We start from the raw sequence: 23,554 nt of genomic DNA on the forward strand, positions 1-23,554 counted from the left end.
GCAGGGAGCCCGATGTGGGACTCGATCCCAGGACTCCAGGATCATGACCTGAGCCTAAGGCAGTCGCTTAACCAACTGAGCCACCCAGGCACCCTGGACAGGTATTTCTTTAGCATAAACTCCTAGAAGGTGAATTTCTTGGTTAAGACTGTTATAATTTTTTAAGGAATGTAACTTATTCATATTTCTATTGTGATAAAAAAAATCAAAAGGAGCAAATGAATACATTTTGAAAAAAAAGTCTTTCTCATACCCACTTTGCCTAACCACACACTTCCTTTCCCCAGAAGCAAGTATGTCTCCAGTTTCTTGTATGTCCTTTCTGAGATTTTATACACACACAAACATAGGCACATACATACCCCTATGGGCAAGAATGTGTCTATGGGAGAATTTGATTTGTTCAGTCAGATTTGTATTTTATTATGTACTGTAGTCTACAAGAAACGGAAGGCTCTTGCAAAAATGGCTGAATGGATTCAGTGTAACCATTTAAGTTAGGAACATACTCTTTTATTGCCTTGTACACCATCATCATTTAAAGTGTTAATTCCACTAATTTTCTCTATGCACATCTGTTCTGTGTAGAGGGAAAGGAGGTTATAAAGAGCCCTGCACTGTCCTCAGCCAAAAATTGTCTGATGAAATCCAGTCTCGAGTTTGCTCTGTATGCCTGGTAAAGAGCAGTCACTCTTGTAATCCTATCCTCCTTGCCAAGGGCTTCTCTTCCTCTTTCTCTTAGGTTGGATCCCCTGTTTCCTCTAGCCCATGTAATCCTCTTTTTCTTAGTGTTCTCCCTCACTCTTTCTTCTCTTTCTCTCTCTCTCTCTCTCACACACACACACACAGACACACAGACATGCTCACACAGATACACACACACACACACACACAGAACCACACATTCTCTCTCCCTCACAATATATCTTCCAATAGCCAGAGAGCAAGAGTGTCTAGGAGGTAAATTTTTTGAGATCTTACATTTTTTAAAAATTTCTTTATTCTTTCCTCCCTTTGGTTGACAATAGAGTTTTAGATGGGAAATACTTTTTTTTCTCAGAAATTTGTAGGCATTGGTCTAGTCTTACTGTTAAGAAACACAATGCCATTGTGATTTCTGACCCAATTTTTTCCTCTTTGGAAACTTTTGTGATCTTCTCTTTGACTCCAATATTTAAAAATTTTCTAATGCTATGCCTTGATGTGGTTTTATTTTCATCCATTATATTGAACACTGGCTGGATAGGCCTTTCAATTTGGAAATTAATCTCATAGTTGTGGAGAATGTTCCTGAATTATTTCATTAATTATTATTATCTTACTAATGATTTCCTCTTGAATGCTCTTTTTTCTCCTTTGTTTCTTTTCAAGTATGTATATATATGTTTTTGTATATACAAGTATATATATATATATTTGAATTTGCTATACTTTTTGAGAAAATTTCTCAACTTTATCTCCCAAATTCCCAACTGACATTCTTTTTTTTTTTTTTTTTTAAGTTATCTCTACACCCAATGTGGGGCTTGAACTCATGATCCCAAGATCAAGAATCAGATGCTCCACTGACTGAGCCAGCTAGGTACTCCTTAACTGACATTCTTATGTACTATAAATTTTTTGTTTATTTTTATGGTATCAGTATATATATAACATAAAATTTACCATTTTAACCAATTTTTAGTGTATAGTTCAGTGGCATTACTTATATTCACATTGTTGTGCAACCATCATCACCATCCATCTTCACAGCTTCTTCATCTTCCAAAACTGCAATTCTGTGCACACTAAATAATAACTCCCCATTCCTCCCTTCCCCAAGCCTCCTGGCAACTACCATTCTATTTTCTGTCTTTATGACTTTGATAACTATAAGTACCTCATTTAAGTAGAATCATACAATATTTGTCCATTTGTGTCTGGCTTATTTCACTTAGTATAATGTCTTCAGGTTTCATCCTTGTTACAGTGTCTATCAGAATTTTGTTCCTTTTTAAGGCTGCATAATAGTCCACCATATGTAGGGATACCTGGGTGGCTCAGTCAGTTAAGCATCTGCTTTTGGTTCAGGTCATGATCCCAGGGTCCTGGGATCGAGTCCCACATTGGGCTCCTTGCTCAGCGGGGAGCCTGCCGCTCCCCCTGCTTGTGCTCTCGCTCTCTCTCTCTGACAAATAAATAAAAATCTTTCAAAAAGATATTCCATTGTGTATATATATATATATATATATATATATATATATATACCATGTTGTTTATCCATTCATCTGTCAGCGAATGCTTAAGGTCTTTCCATATTTTGGCTATTGTAAATAATGGTGCTATAAACATTGGTGTATCATATTTTTTATTTATACTATTATATATTTTTTCAGTAGTTTTCTGAATGTTCCACTTGTATTATATTTTGTTCTTTTTTTTTAAGGTTATGAAATCTTATCTTAATTCTCTGAAGATACGAATGTTAGTGTGTGTATATATACATATATATATGAATATATTGTATATATAAATTTATATCTCCCTGCATGGTATTCATTTCTTCCAATTTGCATTTGTTTGCTTGTTTATTTTGGTATCTTTTCCATGTTAGAGGTATTTTTTTCCAGATGTCTTGCAATCTTTAATTTTCTACTCTTGATTAAGAATGAAAGTCTAAGGGTACCTGGGTGGCTTAGTCGGTTAAGCGTCTGCCTTCAGCTCAGGTCATGATCCCAGAGTCCCAAGATCAAGCCCCACGTCGAGCCCCATGTCAGGCTCCCTGCCCAGTAGGGAGTCTGTTCTCATTCTCCCTCTGTCCCTCCCCTGCTCCTTCTCTCTCTCTCTCAAATAAATAAATAAAATCTAAAAAAAAAAAAAAAGAGTGAAAGTCTAAAAGCCAATAGGGAGCTCTGAATGCATATATGTATATGGGGCTTTCTGACTTTGAGCTTTATGGCAAGGTGGTCTGGGAAGGCTTTGTGTTGGGCATCCTTGTTAGCAGTATTTTTAGGTCTTTCCAGTTGGATGGACAGGTTCCCAGAGAAAAGTCCATCTATCTCTTTCCTGGAGAGTTGAGATCTGGCTGCCAGTGTCCTGGGAACTGACTGTGGAAAGGGTTTGAGAGGATGTTTTCGATAGAATATTCAGGTCTTCAACTGTGACTGGCCTCTCTCAGTTCAAAACAGAACCATGGATTTATCCAAGGGTGGGAGACTCCGTATCGCACTGGTGTGGAGTTGGGAATCTAAAGAGATAATTTCTTCTCCATCACCTTTTACCCAGTCCTTCAACACTGGCCTTGCCTCTTTCACTTTCAGTTCCACGGTTATCTAGTGTTACCATTTCTTGAACCTTCTGAGGATTCTCTTGTGTTAATGGGAATTCTCAGCTTTCCCCCTTTACAGCTTAGTTTCCACTCTATGAGGTCTGCTAAATCAGATTTCATCCACCTATTTTCTAATTTTCAAAAGTATGTCACTGTTATCTCATCTCTTCTTCCCCATCCTTTTGTGTCTTTAAAAAAATACCTCTCAGATTGCTTTCACAGGAATTCCTGAAGTGGTAACTGTTAATATGCATGCGTGTGTTCAGTTCTTACTTTAACCCCGAACTAGCCCCGCGTATTTAATGCTTGTCTGGAAAATAGGATAAGGATCTCCTTGATTCACGAAACTTCCAAATGATGTAGGGATTTAAAATTTAGTTTTATGCCAGGGGTGCCTGGCTGGCTCAGTCGGTTGAGCATCTGACTCTTGGTTTCGGCGCAGGTCATGAGCTCAGGGTCTTGGGATCAAGCCCACCTGGGGCTCCGTGCTGGGCATGGAACCTGCTTGGGATTCTCCCTCTGCCCCTACATGCCCCCTCTAAAAAAATTTAATTTCATGCCATTAACTTAATGCTACCTTATTGAAAACTCTCACATTACCTCATTTCAAGATAATAGAAATTGGTTTATTTTTCCACAACTAAGGCATTAAGGTTTGGGCCTAAATCACATGCAGTGTCCATTCTGAAAAAGCAATGGATATGTCAGCAAATAAATCTATTTATTTTAAGGTGCAACTTGCCTACTCTATTAGAAGGAATAATCATTGAGAAAATTGTATTTACTTATGATAGATTTAAAATTATAAATGAGTTGTTATTTGGTCCCCGTTTATCAAGAAAATGGGCTCTTTTTGGTGGTCTTTTAGAAGAAGTTTCATAATATTTTCTTTGAGGTCATGGCAATTGGTCAAATTAAAGTAGTGTTGCAATAATTGAAATGAATCTGCAAGAAAAAAAAAACTTAAAAATAAAAATGGCACCTGTTTATTACCCAGATATATCTGTTCCCTCTGCTTCGTTTTAGTCATAGCTATTTAATTTCCTGAAGCAAAAAACAAACAGATTTTTCACTAATGTCAGTACTGCAGAGCTAGCATAGGACAGAAGAGCCAGCTGTACTCGATTTCGTCTTATGCATCATCAACAAAATTGGCAGCTAAGTTCTGATTTCAGAGCCTTTATGGTTAATGATGATGTACAAGCTGTGCTTGATTTTCAGATACAAGACTGATCTTTGCTGACAGAAAAATCTATTTTTGATTTGTAAATTGAGCAAATTTGATGCAAAATTATTGATGTAGAATAAACGTGGATCATGAAGATATCATTTTTAGACTCAGATTTCTACCCCTAAAACCATTTCAGTTTATTATTATTATCATCATCATCATCATCCTTATAATTATTAGCATTGCGATGATGGTAACTAAGTATTTAACTAAAATTGCAGGGAAGTTTTGTGAATGAGTCATATATCGACAAGTCTTATACTAACTTAAGAATGTGACTGCAATGAAAGGAGCAACAGAACTAATTAGCAATCAATTCTATTAGCATCCCTGTTCGGGTATTAAGGCTATTTCACAACCGTATGTTGCAAGGGATCATGAGTAAAATCTTCTGACATGTAAAGAATGCTGGAGCAAATAGTTGCGAAAGGGAAAAAAATGCTTCCTTGATTATGAGCACTCTGACAACAGAAATTATATTTCCATCCTTGCTTAAAGAAGCTACTATATTTTTTGAGTTCATACAGATCATTTTATCATACTTGCCAATGGTGTACCATTGAATTTTTTTGAGAGGCAGCAGAAATGGCTCTGTGTAAAATCATGCCGCTATAACATCTTATCTTAGATGTTCTTTTGTCTTGGCCCCATTTAGGAGCCCTAACCACACATACCCATTTCTTTCATGCTACCTGTTTCCTGGAGGTAGTATTTCCTACCCCTTGCTCTGGTTTGCCCCTTTCTTATTCCATACCTATCACTCTTTAACCTTATCATAACTTACCTGTCTTTTGTCCCATCTGCTTAAGATTTTGCAGGGATACATGTGTTAAGAGCTTGAAAATGTTTATTTTTTAGATGTGTTATTCTTCTAGGAGCACAGATTTGCATTTTAAGAGGAACTCTTGAAGACCTATTGCCAGAAGTTGAAATGTCACATTTTTCTGTCTGTCAAGAATGGCAAAAATCCATATCTTACAATAACTGGCTTTTACTTATTGATTTTACCCAGCTTAAAATGTGTGTTGCTGAAGCATAATGAGATAGAGATTAAGATCAAGGGCTTTGAAATCAAATGGATCTAGTTTTTCAACTCAGCTCTGCCACTAACTAGCTGTTAGTCACATTTTACTTATCTTTAAGATGTGATACACTGCAGTACCCACCTCTTAGGGCTGTGGTGAGAAGGAAATGAATTAATGCATAAAATTACTATAATGTTAAGTAATAGTAGGGGTTCAATAATTGTGAACCGCTATTATTTTTTTATGTAATTGATGTATAATTCAAATATTCTTTCTAAATTATTGATTTTTCTTAGTCTCAAATATAGGTTATATATCTATATATAGATATCTCTACATATAATCCTATACAAAGGATATATATATATGTAAATAAAGGAGGGATATATAAGGCATCAGGCCTTGTTCAATTTTGTTTCCCCAGGGCTCTGCATATAATAAATAATTGGTACATAAATACTAAATTTTATTCAATCCACCATGAAATGTCTTTGAGTACAATATAATTTTACTATAAGGCAGAAATGGCTTACATAAAGAAAAAGGATTGTTTCTCACATTTATGTATTTTAATTGAATCAAACTTTTTTTGTGTTTATCTTCAGTAAGATCAAATGAAGCATTCTCTTAAAAGACAGGTCCATCCCTTTTGTCATCAGCATAACAAAAACCTCACAAGTATAAGCAATAAACCAGTATCCCAGGGCCTCATTTACTATCAAGAGGCACATTAGATACTTTCAGGTTACTAGCAAAATACACCAAATTATACTCCAGAGGTCTTAAAGAGTTAATATCTCCCTATAAAGTGCCCTGGTTTGTTATCAAGGAATAATTTAAACATTTGGGAAATCTGTTTAAATAATATCAAAAAGACAACAGCAGCATCAATGATGTTTGGTCCAATTCTGTAGGGTATAATTAGGGCTGGGAGTTAAAAAAAAACTTTTAGAAATGGGGGTGAAAACCTGTTGTTCCAGAATCATTAAAATGAGCACCCAAGAGGCCCTCTCCAGGTATAGAGTTTACTTAGTATCTGCAGTGAACTCAACCCAGGGGTCTTTTTTAATCGTTTCAATAGATGGAGTTCAAAATACTGTCAGAATGAGTGACTGATGAGTGACTCTAAATGAGTCTGATGCAAAATACCAGGCCCTCAACTAGATAATTTGAAGTCTAACAAAATCTAAAAGACTGATTGTTTGGAAGTTATTGAATCATTTTTAGATATTAAAGTAACTAAACCTACTCAGTGACTGAGTTCTGGGATACAGGTATGAGTGGAGTAAGAAAACCTTGCCCCTTCCCATGTTTACCCACACTTGCATCTTCTTTCTTTAGAAACACAGTCAATGTGTTTCCACCTCTGTGAAGCCTTGTCTTGCCCTTTCCCCTTGAATTGGAGTCAAGTCACTAGAGTCAACAACACTGAGCATCCTGGTGAAGTGGTACTCCCAAGCCTCCAGCTCCAGGCGAGAGCCATTTACCGTCCTGTATTACACTGGGGCCATTCAAAAGCAGATGCACTCACCAAAACTAATGCTCCTTGCCCCATCACAGTAGTTCAATGTTGGGGTCTTCCCACATTCCTCACTGCCACACCTGGGAGCTGAGGAGCAAACAGATACTTGGTAGCCTGACATCTTTCATCTTAAACGGGCTGTCCTCCTCTTCTTAAAAGATATAAAAAATCCATTTTGACCCACATTTCTGTTTCTTACCTAGCTCAGAATCAGAAGCCCTGGCTCACTTTGTTATCTGCCCACTGCCTGTTTTTGTAAATAAAGTTTTATTGGAACACAACCACGCCCATTTCTTTACATATTCTCTATGGCTGCTCTCACACTAAAAGGGCCAAGTTGAATAGTTATGATAAAGGCCATCTGGCCTGCAAAGCTTAAAATATTTACTATTTGGCCTTTTTAAAATTATTTTATTTTATTTCATCGTGGTGAGTGTACTCTTTAATCCCCGTCCCTACTTCACTGATTTCCCCCCCCCACCTCCGCCCCCAGCCTCCAATATACCTCTCCTCTGGTAACCATCAGTATGTTCTCTAGAGTTAAGAGTCTGTTTCTTGGTTTGCCTCTCTTTCCTTCTCTTTTCCTTTGCTCATTTGTTTTGTTTCTTTAATTCCACATATGAGTGAAATCATGTATTTGTCTTTCTCTGAGTGACTTACTTTGCTTAGCATTATACCCTCTAGCTCTATCCATGTTGTTGCAAATGGCAACATTTAACTGTTTTCTTATGGTTGAATAATAGTCCACATCTTCTTTATCCATTCATCTATCAGTGGACACTTGGGCTGCTCCCATAGTTTGGCTATTGTAAATAAGGCTGCAGTAAACATAGAGGTGCATTGCATGTATACCTTTGAATTACTGTTTCTATATATTTTTTTTTGGTAAATACCCAGTAATGCAATTACTGGATCATGGGGTAGTTCTATTTTTAACATTTTGAGGGACCTCCATATTGTCTTCCACAGTGGCAGTACCAATTTGCATTCCCACCAACAGTGCACAAGGGTTCCTTTTCCTCTACATCCTCACCACCACCTGTTGTTTCTTGTGTTGTTGATTTTAGCCATTCTGACAGGTGTGAGGTGATATCTCATTGTAAGTTAGATTTGTATTTCCCTGATGATGAGTGATGTTGAGCATCTTTTCATGTGTCTGTTGGCCATCTGTATGTCTTCTTTGGAGAAATATCTGTTCATATTTTCTGCCCATTTTTTAATTGGAATATTTGTTTTTTGGGTGTTGAGTTGTATCAGTTCTTTATGTATTTTGGATGCTAACCCTTTATCAGATATGTCATTTGCAATTATCTTCTTCTATTCAGTAGGTTGCCTTTGATTAGTTTTGTCAATTTTTTCCTTTGCTGTGCAGACACTTTTTATTTTGGGGTCTTTTATAGAAAAAGTTTGCTGATCTCTACCCTATACATTCATCCTCATACCACTGTGTATGTCCACTTATCTAACCTGCTCTTTACTTCTACTGCCACCTCAAGCCCTTCCACTCTGACACCTGGGGCTAACAGTTCATCATCAGCAAACTTGTCTGCATCTTCAGCTTCAATTCTGAATGTTGCCTTTGCTATCTTACTGTAAGTAAACCCTGGATATGCCCTGTTAAAATCATTCCTAAGGTGCTGTAGTAAGTGTAGGCTGTTTTCTTTTATATCCTCTGTAACCACAGGGCTGATTATGGGATGGGTGTTCTTCTTGCTTTCCAGTGACTCTTCCAAATCTATTCTCTTCTCTCATCCTTCCAAACACCCAGCTCTTTGAAGTTTGTGTCATCAGATTTCGTCACCTACTACCCCTCCTCATTGTTTTCATCTGGAGAACTTAGTTGCCTTCTTATTTGATACCTTTAGCACATGGCTCATTGTCTTTTTATTATTCTGCCATTATTCTCACTTCCTTCTTACTGACTTTAAAACCACGTGGATGATACATCAAATAACTTCCACTCTCAGTTTCTGGACATCCCCACCCTTCATTATCATTCCTTTCTCTCTGCTGCCCTCTCTCACCTGGCCGAGCTTCAACCCTGGTTACACCTGATAAACCTTGTGCACCAAAACCACTGAATACTGATGGAGACCAATAACTATGCTGGCCAATATCACGTTCAATTCTGGCTGTATATCGCAAATGGGTAGTTGTATTAGGCCGGATTTTCCAGAGAAACAGACCAATAGAATATGATCAATTGATTGATCAATAGATTTATTATAAGGAGTTGGCTCATGTAATTATAGGAGTCTGAGATCTGGTCAACAAGTGGGAGACCCAGAGAGTGAATGGTATAGTTCCAGCCCATGCCTGGAGGCCTGAGAACCAGAAGAGCCAGTAAGTTACAGTGTGAGTCGAAGGAAGAAGACTGATGTCTCAACTCCAAAATAGGCAGATTGAGCAAATTCTCCCTTCCTTATCTTTTTTGTTCTATTCAGGCCTTCAGTGGATTGGATGAGGCCCACTCAGATTCTCAAGGGCAAGGACTTTGTCTTTGTGTCTTACATGTTTTTGTAGTTGGTTTAATAAACACTTGTTGAATGGGTGAATGAATCATTGATATAAATGAGCAATAACCTAAAGATAAAAGTTATTAATACGATGTTCTACTTTTAAGATTTGCATTGGCATTTTTACTTTAAAAAAATCAGAATGATTTCATTTAGGGTTATACTAATTCCTTTTAAACTACTGCTAATTTGTGTGACTTATCCATATGCATCTAAATTAATTTTTCTAACTTTAACTGAGGCTTATAAATAAATAAGTATACATATATGTATGTAGATGGATGGCTATATATACACCTACCCACACATATATAAAACATATGTTAGTCCTGTTCTAAGAATCTGCCAAACTTTCTTGGTAAGACTTGCCAATTGCAATCATGTGACAGGATGACAGTTCTCTTCTCTGGGAGAAGTCCAGACTTCCAGTGTCTGGGACAGAAATAATATAGACCAAGAAACATATATAGCTGATGATGGATGATTTTGGCTCCCATAATGTGAGGTTTGGTCTTATTGGGAGACTTTGAAAATCATTAGACCAGAAATCATTTTTTATTTCTACACAGCTAAAATTTTTCCTTTTTGTATTTCTGTATGCAGGCATACTGCAAAGAAAATTTCTGGTCAATATGGGTTTATACTAAACTCTACCACTCAATGATCACATGAGATCTTTTTGCCAGTGTAGCTGCCTTATTTTTACTGGCATAGTAAATATGTATCCAAATATACCCAATTACAGATTCTTTCCTGTTGTCGATAATGTAGGACAGCTTAAGAGTAAAGATGTTTTCACTCTTAGGCAGAATTGATTCAGAGGAGATGAGTGGGACACTTCAGTGATTGCATTTATTGCATTTATGCACACAGAGGAGGTAACAGTAAGGAATGATTTCCAGCTGCAAAAGAATCAGCTAGCAGTGGTTTCAACAAATTTGGGCTCGGTGGCTTAATGACATTAAGGCTGCCATCTCTGCAATTCTACTGGCCTTCCCCTCAAAGTCAAAGGATGACTATAACGCAAATGTGTCTGGCACACTTGTCCCAGGTAAAAAGTGTTTAAATGCAGGAAGCAGGATGTGGTGTGTGCACGTGAGTTTCTCCTTTTATACTAATCAAGGAGAGAAAACCATTCAATAGACTTCTCTTTACATCTTATTGGTAATGAACTGGTCCCCTAATAGTGCTCAGACCAACTGCTAGAGCCACCTTTCCCAAGAACTAGGGATTGTTGCCTGATTTCTGAACAAATTTGGGGTTTGATTTGAAAGAATAAAAATGGGAATGGCTTTTGTATGGGTAAGGAATAGTGTGTCCCACAGAGGGCCACCAAGACCATTTATGCTTAGGAAGGAAATCATGCTTCTGTTGAATCTTGAATTCAGGTAGAAGTTGGCCAGGTAAATATAAAGTTTGGAAAGGTTGAAAAGAATGAGAAAGCAGCTTCTGCAAATGTATGGAACAAAGAACTGAAAAGAATTAGATATAGCTGGGCATTCTATGCATGTAGAATCAGAGAGGAGAGACTACGGAGTTTGGCAGGAGTCATGTCATGAAGGCAGTGTGGAAGCAAGGAGGCAAGTTCTCACACATTCAGGCATTCATTCTGAGGTTACTAAAGTAGCAAATAAAAACCTGTCTCAGCTTTCCCTCCATACGTGGCTAAGAAAATCCAGACTTTTCATGGACAACACTGTTATCTCTCTATTTTGAAGAAGAAAAGTGAGAGCAGTCATTATTTAGGATATCATGTTCTCTCTCTCTCTCTCTGCCTAGCTAAGTCTTGCTTGGAGATTTTTTAGCTGTTTGCCAAACCAAATTTTATTCAAAGGTTATGGAGCCTCAGAGGCTTTTCCAGCTATATTACCTCTACTAAAATCTTTGGGGGAAAAAATAGCTGAATGCTTAGAGTGAAACCCGTCCTGTTACTTTGATCATTGTGGATTAGACCAAGGGATCAGAACCTTGTTGGGTAATAACAAACCAATATAATCAGACCTTCTCACAATGGGAAGATTAATAGAGTGAGGGATGGATGCCAGAAATGTCAATGGCAGAGACTAGGTGCAGAGGAGGGAGGAGTGGTGAGAAAGAGCTAGAGAGAGAATAAGAGAAGGGGAAAGTGAGCAATAGCAGAGTTCTAGCAATTAACAGAGTAAGTCTTTGTGGGTTTTTTTGTTTTTGTTTTTTTTTATTTTTTTTAAAGTTTTAGTTTTAATTCCAGTATAGTTAACATAGAGTGTTATATTAGTTTCAGGTGTACAATATAGCGATTCATCAATTTTATACATTGCTGGATGCTCATCATGACAGGTGTACTCTTTAATCCCCATCACCTATTCCACCCATCCCCCCCACCCTCCCACCCCCCGTCTGGTAACCATCAGTTTGCTCTCTATAGTTAAGAGTCTGTTTGGGGCGCCTGGGTGGCTCAGTTGTTAAGCATCTGCCTTCGGCTCAGGTCATGATCCCAGGGTCCTGGGATCGAGCCCCGCATCGGGCTCCCTGCTCCGCGGGAAGCCTGCTTCTCCCACTCTCACTCCCCCTGCTTGTGTTCCCTCTCTCACTGTGTCTCTCTCTGTCAAATAAATAAATAAAATCTTAAAAAAAAAAAAAGAGTCTGTTTAACACAGTAAGTCTTTGATCTTGGAAACTGGGTGAGGAAAATAACATAGAAAGTGTCAACTATTGAATAACTCTTTAGTGATCTGGATCATATTATCATCATCATCAGACCACAGGAATTACTGAGTCTATTTTCAAAATGCAATTGATTTCTGTTGCCCCAAGTAATATAATATATTCAGATAAAATTATTGATGAAGGTTGCAATCATATGTTATTTTGTTTTTGTGTTTTTTTTAAAGATTTTATTTATTCATTTGAGACACAGAGATATATATATAGAGAGAGCATGAGCAGTGGGAGAAGCAGAGGGAGAGGGAGAAGCAGACTCCCCACTGAGCCAGGAGCCCGATGTGGGACTCGATCCCAGGACCCGGGGATCATGACCTGAGCTGAAGGCAGACGCTTAACCATCTTAGACGCTTAACCATCTGAGCCACCCAGGCACCCCAATCATACGTTATTTTAAATTAAGTTGAATTACTCTCTACCTTCCAGGGTAAGTATCTAAGGTGTGTAGTCTTTAGGAATAGTCATGCCAGTGTTTCCTTTTTGTTAATGGCTCATAAAGAAGCCTTTTGTTCTTTCCTGGGTAGTTCTGAATAAGAAAACTAGTCAAAATGGAACTGGGTAATCACAGAGGCAACAAGAAAAAGAGAAAACATGTTTAACAATTAGAAGTTGAGGGCCAGAAGAGAGGAGTCATGGGTCTGCTAGGCTGGGGAGTATGGCCTGAAGTGCAATAGAAGCAGACTAGAGAACAGGAGAGAAACTCCTGGGGAAAGTAGGCAACAGGGACCTGTTCCAGTTAAAGCATACCTTATGTTTCCTAGAATGGTAGTTCTCCGTGGTGGTCACTCTTCAGAATTACCTGAAGTACTTTTGAAAACCCATTTCCAGATCTTACTCAAGTCCTGCTGAATCAGAATATGACTTATGCAGCTGGTCTAGCGCCCACCCATGGAGCTTTCACCTGTCTACAGTGAAAATATCCATATAATGATGGCAACAGTGCTTTCTTGAAAGGGACTATCTTTAGTTCTCAGACCATGGTCATCTTAACTTTTCACTGGAGTATTCTTCCTTTTATGGAATTGTTGTTTAAAAACATGGTACTTTTTAAAAATGTTCTTAGTAAAAATAAAAATTAGCAAAACTATTGCTCAGTTTTGACCTTGGATAATTTACCAACATCACTAGTTTCTGAACTTTAAAATCAGGTTTTGTGCAGATTAAATAAGAGAATGTATAGAATATACTTGGCACACAAACACTGAAAATTTTCCTATGGTATCAGGTGAGATACTTAGGTTTGCAAAATTTGACTCCCCTTGCTTAAACAATAAAGCTGATTTATCGTTCCAGGTAAGTGAAAAATCATAGATCTTTTAGATCTTGTGGTGGGCATTAGGTTTAAACAGGACTTTGGTTTTACTTTTCTGTGATTCTGTTCTGCCGTCTTCCGTGTTTGGGTTTTGCCTCTGGGCTAACTTCTCAAGGTGGCTGCCAGGATCCACACAGTGAGAGAGAATGCTCTTCCTGAAACCAGGAACAGAATTCCAGTCCTAAGAAGATTGGACCACCCCTGAGCCATGACTGTGGCCAGGGAATGCCATGCATTGATAGCTCAACCCTAATTTAGTCTGTTCCTGACCAGTGCTGGTGCTAAGAGAAATGGGATCATTCTAATCAACTTGACACACCAGGACCAGTCCCTGAAGCTGGAGATGCTGTAAATCCCATCAAAAACAGTTGCCAGGGCATCTGGGTGGCGCAGTCAGTTAAGCGTCTGCCTTCGGCTCAGTTCATGATCCCAGGGTCCTGGGATCGCGCCCCACATTAGGCTCCCTGCTCCGCAGGAAGCCTGCTTCTCCCTCTCCCACTCCCCCTGCTTGTGTTCCCTCTCTCACTGTGTCTCTCTCTGTCAAATAAATAAATAAAATCTTTAAAAAAACAAAAACAAAAGCAGTTGCCACACAGTAGGCAGAAGAAGAATTAAAGTTGGAAGAATTCCCACAATCCCCCTCGTAGCCTTAGTCCCAATATACTGCTGTTGCTGGCCACCTGCATATGGCAGCCCCTTTCACATATACTTCCTGCTTGCTGTAAAGTGCTTGGGTTCAAATGAAAGAAGCTATCAGCACTGTCTTTAAGGAAAATGTTATTTACTTTACTTAATACTTAGAAGTACTAAAATGTTGCTACTGATGTTTGAAAAATAGGGAAAATTAGAAGGGAAAAAAACAGGTTCTTCTCCTACAAGAAAAGATGACCATCATTAAAATTTAGTGTCTTAGCATTGTTTTTCTCTTACGTGTGTGCATATTATATGTTACATACAATTTTTTTTATGTTTATATGTTATTTTAAATTGAAAAACATAATATATATATGTTTCTTGATCATAAGAGAAATATCTAGTCAAGTTTTCAAAATGGGAAAATAGAGAAGTGTAAAAAACAAAGGATGGAAGGAATGAAGAAAAAGGAATGAAGGAATCTCATTGAGATACTATCTTTATTTTTCAGAGTGCCTCAAATATTTGTTTTATGTAGTCAAGGTAGAGCTATTTATACTTGTGTTTTAAGCATAATTAACAAAGAAATGCTCATTTGTCTTAGATGACAGATAATATTTATCACTGGATGGTTTATTAGTCTTTCCCAATTAAAAAAAATGACTCACGTAATCAATATGAGTTTTAAAGATGTGGAAACTCATAACTCAAGCCTCCTAGCAATAAAAATGACCACTATTGCTATATGTAATTCTATTTTATGGAAAGGAGGAAAGGGGCTTATGTATGATAATTCTCTCAGTGTAGCTCACAACTTAGTAAATAGTTCAGCCATTTTTTAAAATCAAAGTAAAATATGCATATAATTTTAAAAAACAAATACAAACACAGAAGCTTTCTGCTTCACCTCTCCTGTGGAACCCAGCCCGCCCAATCCATCTCCCCAGCAATAACCACTTCTGGTTCTTTTAGCTGTGTCTCAGAGGCTCTACCATCTTGTTTCTTGATGCTTTTTGTGCCATTTATAGTTACTGGTTTTAGACATTACTTATTACCTCCCAGCACTAACAGATGAGGATTTAGCACTCTTCCATGACCCCCATCCTCCAAATATTGTTATATCACACGTTTTGGTTAAGTCAGCATCAATTGTTTATATTGCCCTGTCCATATAAATATTGTTTATAGATTAATATGTAATTTATTATGTTACATTTCCTTTTTTCCTCTAACTTCGGTTTCTGGGTTATTTATAATCTGGTTTTCTTGTTGTTATGTTTGTTTCACTTGCTGTACATCTAGCATTATTTACCTCCCAGAAACCTTAATATTAATTTTTAAAAATTAAACTATCCTACTGAAGTGAAAAACATTATCAGTAGAGCCAAACATATCAAATTCTTCTTGCTTGCTTGTTTTTTGGTGCTATCCCCTCTCCCTTCTGCCCTCCTGCTCCAGTAATAGACGGACTGTTTTCTAGGTACTCCGCATACCAGGTAATTCCCCTGGCCACTCTTTTGTGTTGACTATTTTCTGAATCTAAGATTTCCCCTCTTTCTGTGCCTCCATTTTTGTAAAGCAAACCACACACTGGGGGGCTCTTTTCTGAGAACTTATTGCCCAATAAATTTTTATTTACTCACATTCGATTGATAGTTTGGATAGGTAAATAATTCAAGGCTAACCATTTTCTCATGGTGCATTTCCCTACTCTCCTGGCATCTTGGGTTTGCCCTTACCCTTTCTTGAATGTGATCTCTGCTTTCTTTCTGGAAGTACTTACCCCTAAGACAGGTGTTCTGCAATCTTACCATTCCACGGTTTGATGCCTGTCTCTCTTCATTCTTCGTACCAATAACTCATTGGGAACATGTTCACCAGTAACAGGATTTTTTTAATATTATCTCTTTAATATTTCCTCTTATCAATTTGCGTGCACACTCTCTCTCTCTTTCTCATTCTCTGGAATTCTTACTGTCCTGATTGTGGACCTCCTGTGTTGCATGCTCGATTTTCTTTTTTTTTTTTTTTAAAGATTATTTATTTATTTGAGAGAGAGAATGAGATAGAGAGAGAGAGCACAAGCAGGGGGAGGGTCAGAGGGAGAAGCAGACTCCCTGCTGAGCAGGGAGCCTGATGCGGACTCGATCCTGGGACTCCAGGATCATGACCTGAGCCGAAGGCAGTCACTTAACCAACTGAGCCACCCAGGCGCCCGCATGCTCGATTTTCTTATTTTCCCTTTCCTGTGACTAGTCCTTTTGCCTTTTATACTATTTAAAAAAAAATCCTGTATAACTAACATACAGTGTTATATTAATTTCAGGTGTGCAACATAGTGATTCAAGAACTCTATCCATTACTCAGTGCTCATCAGGATCAGTGTACTCTTAATCCCCATCATCTATTTCACCCATTCCCCATCCACCTCCCTTTTTGTAACCATCCGATTGTTCTCTATAGTTAAGAGTCTGGGTTTTTTTTTGTCTCTTTATTTTTTCGTTTTGTTTCTTAAATTCCACGTATGAGTGAAATCATATGGTATTTGTCTTTCTCTGACTGACTTATTTAGCTTAGCATGATACCCTCTAGATCCATCCATGTTTTTGAAAATGGCAAGATTTCATTCTTTTCTGTGGCTGAGTAATATTCCATTGTCCTTTGATACTATTTTTTTCTGGGTGATTTCTCCAACTTCATATTCTAAAAATTCTATTAACTTTACAATTGTCTGCTGACATGTTTTTAAATTTCTATGAACTCTTATTCTTCTCCTTCTCTACTTCTTTTTCTTCAATAATGTGCTTTTCTTGATTTATGGATACATTATTTCTTAGCTTCCTGATTATATTAATTATAGGTTTCTCTAACACAATTTTTCAGTCTTCCACATTTGTTTCTTCTATTTTAAATTTTATCTTTTTAAAAAATATTTATTTCTATTTTACATTTTGGAGATTGCACTCGCATTATAAGGATAGTTGGTCATTTGTCTTTAGAAGCTCTACTTGCTAATTGGAGGCTCTGTGCATGTGTATGTGAGGGGAATGGTTGTTGACTTGAGGTTTTACTACTGCAGGATGAAAGGAGAAGGACCTAGTTGTACAAATCTCAGTATTTGTTGGCCTTTTATTTTGGTCAGGTCCTTTGTATCAGTTTTCTACAACTGCTGTAAAAAAATCAGGGGTGCCTGTGTGGCTCAGTCAGTTAAGTGTCTGCCTTTGGCTCAGGTTGTGATCTTGAGTCCTGGGATTGAACCCCGTGGTCAAGTCCCACTTCAAGCCCCGAGTCAGGCTCCTGGCTCAATGGGGAGCCTGCCTCACCTCCTTCCCCCCACTTGTACTTTTTCTCTCTCTCAAATAAATAAATAAAATCTTTAAAAATAAATAAATAAAAATGACCACAAACTCAGCTACTGCAGATTAAACTAACACTGGTTTATCTCATAGTTGTGTAGTTCAGAAGCCCAAAATGGGTCTTGCTGGGCTAAAATCAGAGTGTGAGCAGGTCTGGGTTTCTTTCCAGAGGGTCTATAGGAGAATCAGTTATCCTGCCTTTTCTCCTTTCTACCAGCTGACCATATTCCTTTGCTCATGGCCTTCTTCCATTTTCAAAACCAGCAGTGTCTGGTCAAGTCTTTCTTATATCTCATCACTCTGACTCTGACTCTTCTGCCTCTCCCATATTTAAAACACCCTATGGTGACTACTTGGGGCCACTCAGATAATCTAGGATAATCTTCTTATTTTAAGGTCAACTGATTAGTAACCTTAATTCCATCTGCAACCTTAATTCCCCCTAGGCCTGTATGTATTCACACATTTGGGGGATTAGGACATGGACATCTTTAGGAGGTCACTGTTCTGCCTACCACACATTCCGGTTTCCTGTTTGATAATCTCCTCTGGGAGCAGAGCAAGGAACAGGGCTGAGATGTTTTGATATTTTATAGGAACTTCACACATTCTCCCTGTTTTCTGCAAGGGCTCACTTCCCCTTCTCTGATGTACATTGTTTCCTGGAGTGTGGGTTCTCTATGATTTAATTAATCTGGAAGATGAATCTCTGACTCTTGCCAAAGATAGAAATCCACCCAGAAGTATAAAACCTGCCTGGGAGGGTGATAGTTCCCTATATGGGAGGAGTGGTGGTGGTAGTGCTGTGTGGGTAGCTGAGTGGCTTTGTAAGAGAGGATAAGAAGATGTGGGAGGCTCACAGCTGGGGTTTGGGTTTTTGTTTTTTGTTTTGTTTTTTTTTCATTCCCTCAGGCTTTCAGATAATCTTTCCATTTTCAATACTATCCACCACTCCCACCTTTTTAGCTACCTGGTATATTCCCAAGCCTTCTTAGGATTCATCTATCTGCTTTCCTTCTTCCAAATTTATTGACCTCTCTTCAATAATTTCTTCTCACATTATTTTTCCTCCCATGGGCTTATATCTTATTTCATTCCTTTGTTTTTATTTTAGTGAGATTTTTGGACGGATCAGATATAAACAAATGGAATCATTACCGAGAAGCTGTTTATCATTTTTAAACAAGTGATAAAACTAGAGAACAACAGATATTATTTAAGTTGTCATTAAACATGGAGAGGGGTTCTGTATAAGTTGTATTTTTGTATAAATTGTATTTATGTATAAATACATAAACATTTGTATTTGGCTAATTGGGAAAGAGAAGTAAAAAATGAGAAAACAGGAAAAAAACAGAAAACAGGAAAAAAACAGAATAGCAGATTAAGATTATTCCAAACTGCAGAATTAATCTAATATCACGTTTTCAACTGGATTAATGAGTCCAGACGATGTAAGAAAAACTGTGCAATTTCTTTCATATCTCTACTTCTGCATTTTTGAAAACTTAATTCTGAATCATCTCTGAGTTCCTTGAGATTATAACTCCAGGGCATGATATTTTTTGAGATGAGGCATATCTAAGAATCCCTATCTTTACCCTCATGCCTGAAAGATAGTTTGTACAAGTATAAACATTTTTAGTTATTTTTTTCGTGAAATTTCTTTAGATGTTTCCCCATTGTGTGGGGAAGGTGGTGTGCAGGCACGTCAGGAAGCTGACCTTTTGTTCCTTTCTATAGAGCCTGCCTATATGCTTCTGGGACTTTTTTATCTTGAAATCATAAATGTAAACAAATTTGGGTTATATACTATCGATAGTCTAAAAATAATAAACAATGAAAGTTACTTTAACATACATATTGACACATTTCTGAGATTAGACTAAAATATGGAACAATATTATAATCAAGGATTTTTTGTATCAAATACAAAGTGTCCTGCTTAATGATCTGTCCTAATTAAAAGCTGTCTTAATTTTTAAATGAGATTCTCTATGGATTCACAAGTGGGATTATAAATTAAAGGCTGGTAAAGCTGAATCAATTATCTGGAAATTTCTTACTTTAAAATTGTATAAATCTATGTAACTAATTTACCCTCCTTATCTCAGAATGTCAAAGCCGTAAAGGCTGGTGTTTATCCTTTGTGTAGGAGCTGACATATGTGTAGAGCTTTAGATTTTATTACAGAGAGTGGACATTGTTAAAATCCTACTTGGCCATTTTAGAGGCAAAAAAACCTATTTTATCTGATGTAATTATCGTTTCCTCTTTTTACCTTTTTTCACTTTGGAGACATCCTTTATTCAAATCACAAGTGCTCTTTTGTTTCTTCCTAAACCTGTTGTTTCAGGGTGTTATTTTTATTAGCTATACAGTCCTTAATGGTAGGGCCAAATATCATTCATTTTTATATTCCTAGGGCCAAGCCCCAAAATTAGCTTGAAAGACTGAGTGCGGATGAGCCATGGGTTGTGTGCTTTGATAGCAGAGCATACATTTAAGCTAGGAGTCACAGTGGCCTTCCTCCTATCACTGCATATTCCTCTGGCCTCCCAGAGCAGATAGTCGGACCTCTGGCCTTAGTTGGGAGCTTCTTATCTAGAGGCATGGATTGTAATTGAGCATACACAGAATATTTGCCTTTGGGAGGCCCATTGCCCATGTTACCATGGTACTGCCAACAGCGTATTTGACAACATCTTGAGAGTTTGAGGTCAGGGCTAGGATATCTGCTGTGAAGCTCTAGTACAGTTGAATCACAGCTCAGTAAAATGCAAGTGCTGAAACCTGCTCAGGAAGGTGAGATTTACCTGGATGGCAGGACTGGAGAATAACATAAGACAGCAAACAATGAATTGCTAAATTCTCTGCACAGACTATGACAGATTTGGATTCATATACCCTAAGAGAGTCTTCATCATTATTGAGGCACTGAAGTTTTAGGAACATCACTATTCTCTCTATGTATCTCAGGGTGTGTGTGTTTGTGTGTGTTTGTGTGTGTGTGTGTATACACCTGTATAGTAAATTGCACTGTATGTTATCCCCATTGAAGATTTAAAACTGCTTGGTCTCCATTCTCCAATGTAGAATTTTTTTATCATGGTCTCTGACAATCTTTTAATGAACAAGTGAAGTGTTGTAAGTAGCTTGAGTATTTCAACAACCATCAACCAAACTTGTAAGCAGAAACATCTTTGTAATGCCTGGGTCATTGACTTTAACCAAAGCAAAGTAAATAAAGAATCAATCATCTTAAATTACACTCTTTGTTTCAGCTTCTGGCCTTGCCCCAAGCCTGTGAGAGATCTGGTTAGTGTTTATGAACTGCATTCCCGATGGGTGGAAGCAAGCAACCCTCCTGCCTTCTCTCAAGTTGCTCTTCAGCAGACTTCTCTGGTCTTTTCTGTACCTTTGTCATGGAAGAATTCCAGGACTGTGATGGCTCAGATTAATCTAAATCATTTGGAAAAGTTTTCATTCAAATCCTAACCTCATGATGAAATGTGTATCAAAACTGAATCTAATCACAAATAACAGCCACAGAAGAATCTTTAAATACCTCCTACTACAGGATTATTTCTTTATGATGCAAGTTGAAATTAAAGGCAATGTGTAAAATTCTTCAAGGCAATAAATAAATAAAGCAATAAAATGGGGTGCCTGGGTGGCTCAGTTGGTTAAGTGCTTGCCTTTGGCTCAGGTCATGATCCCAGGGTCCTGGGATCAAGCCCCACTTCAGGCTCCCTCTACATCTGCCAGTCTCCCTGCCTGTGCTCTCTCTCTCAAATAAATAAAATCTTTAAAAAAAAACACAATGAAATAAAGTAAAAATTCAAAATAGTAAGCAAAAAATAAGGAATCTCTCTCAAATTCCTGCCAGAATTTTCCTATTTATGTATGCTGGGGATCTCGTGTGTATAGCCTCCAAACTATATGGCATCTATATTCCTGGTAACTGATCTATAAATTTTATTCAATCAAATGCATTTATATATAAATAGCCAACATATATTACTTCTATGTGACAGGCTTAGTTCTAAGTGCTTTGCATATATTTACTACTCAATCTCCATTTAGCTTTTGTTATTCCTATTTAAAAATTGAGGCGCAGGGGTGCCAGTGTGGCTCAGTCAGTTAAGCATCTGCCTTTGGCTCAGGTCATGATCCCAGGGTCCTGGGATCAAGCTTGGCATCAGGCTCCCTGTTCAGCCAGGAGTCAGGAGTCTGCTTCTCCCTCTCCCTCAGCTGCTTCCCCTGCTTGTGCTCTCTCTCTCTCTCTCAAATAAATAAATAAAATCTTCAAAAATATTGAGGTGCAGAAAGGTTAGTAACCTTTTCAAGGTTGTACAGGTAGGATGTAGAACTAAGATCCAGTCCCAGGCAATCTGATTCTAGCATCAAAGTGCTTAATCACACAAATTATACCTCTCTAAAATTCTTAATTTGGGGCGCCTGGGTGGCTCAGATGGTTAAGCATCTGCCTTCGGCTCAGGTCATGATCTCAGGGTCCTGGGATCGAGCCCCACGTCTGGCTCCTGGCTCAGCGGGGAGCCTGCTTCTCCCTTTGCCTCTCCCCCTGCTCATGCTCTCTCTATCTCTCTGTCTCGAATGAATAAATAAAATCTTAAAATAAAATAAATTAAAATTTTAATTTGATACACATATTTATCCAATCCTATAATTTTAAATAGAGTTTCCTGCGTGGAAGGGGAAAACAAAGGAGAGCTGTTCAAAAATGTTAGGATCAAATGTTATGCTGCTGTGTTCATTAAAAAAAAAAACAAAACTTTCACTTCCCTATAAAGTATAAAGAAATGTATATAATATATAGAGTATAAAGAAATGTGTCCTCATCCAGATACATTAAATTGGGTGTTCCAGAAACGGATTTGAACTCAGAATCTTTGATGATTATAGATAAAATGACTTGGGAGAACCTAATCTAAACAAATTGATTTGAGCTAAACACAAAGCTCAAATTAATGGTACAACCTAGAAATGCACTCTGAAAGGCTAAATCTTTGGATTTTTATGCTATGTGGAAGAGGAGTGGGTTCTGTTAATAGGACAGACTTCGTGCAACATATGTTAAGAAAAAATTTGGAAGCACTTAAAAAAACACAAGTTGGAAGCTCAATCTTGCAAAAAAAAAAAAGGAAAAAAAAAACCTTAAAATATTTTGGAGCTTTTAGGAGAAAGTCAATATTAAAATTAGTACGAACATGAGAAAGGGCTTTATGAGTTGAGTGACTGTTGTTTTTCTAAATGTCAGCATGGAAACCCAAACAGAGAGGTGAGTTGGGTCCCTGGAAAGACTGACTGGGAAAACTGAGTGTTAAGTTTGTGACGTGTTTGATGGCAACCAAAAATTGACAAGTGCATGATGACAAAGTATTTCCTGGAACTAGGGACAGCTTCAAGACTTATAAACGAGGGTGATGTTGTGGGGGTCTATGCTTTAAACCTGGATGGGATCTATATGTGGCAATATTACCAGCGGTTTGAAAAATGTTCCCAGACAGAGGTCTCTGGAATTTGGAAACCATTCATAGATGGTTTGAGCTGAGCTTTCTACTGAATTGACAATCTTTGTGTACAGCAGAGGGAAACAACCAACTTTAAAATGTATCTTGCTCTCTGGGTTTTACCTTGACATCATGGAAAATAACCAAGTTTAAAACATAACTTGTACTCTGCTTTCATTTTAATGTATGATCTTGAAAACATAATACTCAACTATTAACAGAGACTAGGACTTACTTCATTACAGCTTTTAAGGTTTCACCCTGAAAATCATATTTGAGTTCTTACCTTTAATTCAAGATAATGTGCCCTAAAGGTGTGACCACCTACTCTAAGGGAAGCAAAGAAGTGTGCTCTAACTGAAAGTTACAAACCTCTCTGAACCTTAGTTTCTCATCTATAAAAAGGAACTGTTGGTCT

At 37.7% G+C, this 23,554-nt stretch overlaps 1 long non-coding RNA gene across 1 annotated transcript in view; it reads left to right on the forward strand.

Moving 5' to 3' along the window:
* Positions 1-21,546, forward strand: part of LOC135363881 (uncharacterized) — a 32,204-nt gene extending 10,658 nt beyond the window's left edge. Inside the window, exon 3 of the long non-coding RNA XR_010410155.1 lies at positions 20,887-21,546. This is a non-coding gene — a long non-coding RNA (uncharacterized LOC135363881). The remainder of the gene's footprint in view (positions 1-20,886) is intronic.
* Positions 21,547-23,554: the final 2,008 nt, after the last annotated feature.

Source organism: Mirounga angustirostris, unplaced genomic scaffold, assembly GCF_029215605.1.
Source record: "Mirounga angustirostris isolate CCGP_5_RB_7025 unplaced genomic scaffold, mMirAng1.0.hap1 SCAF_3, whole genome shotgun sequence".
Classification (NCBI taxonomy): Eukaryota; Metazoa; Chordata; class Mammalia; order Carnivora; family Phocidae; genus Mirounga; species Mirounga angustirostris.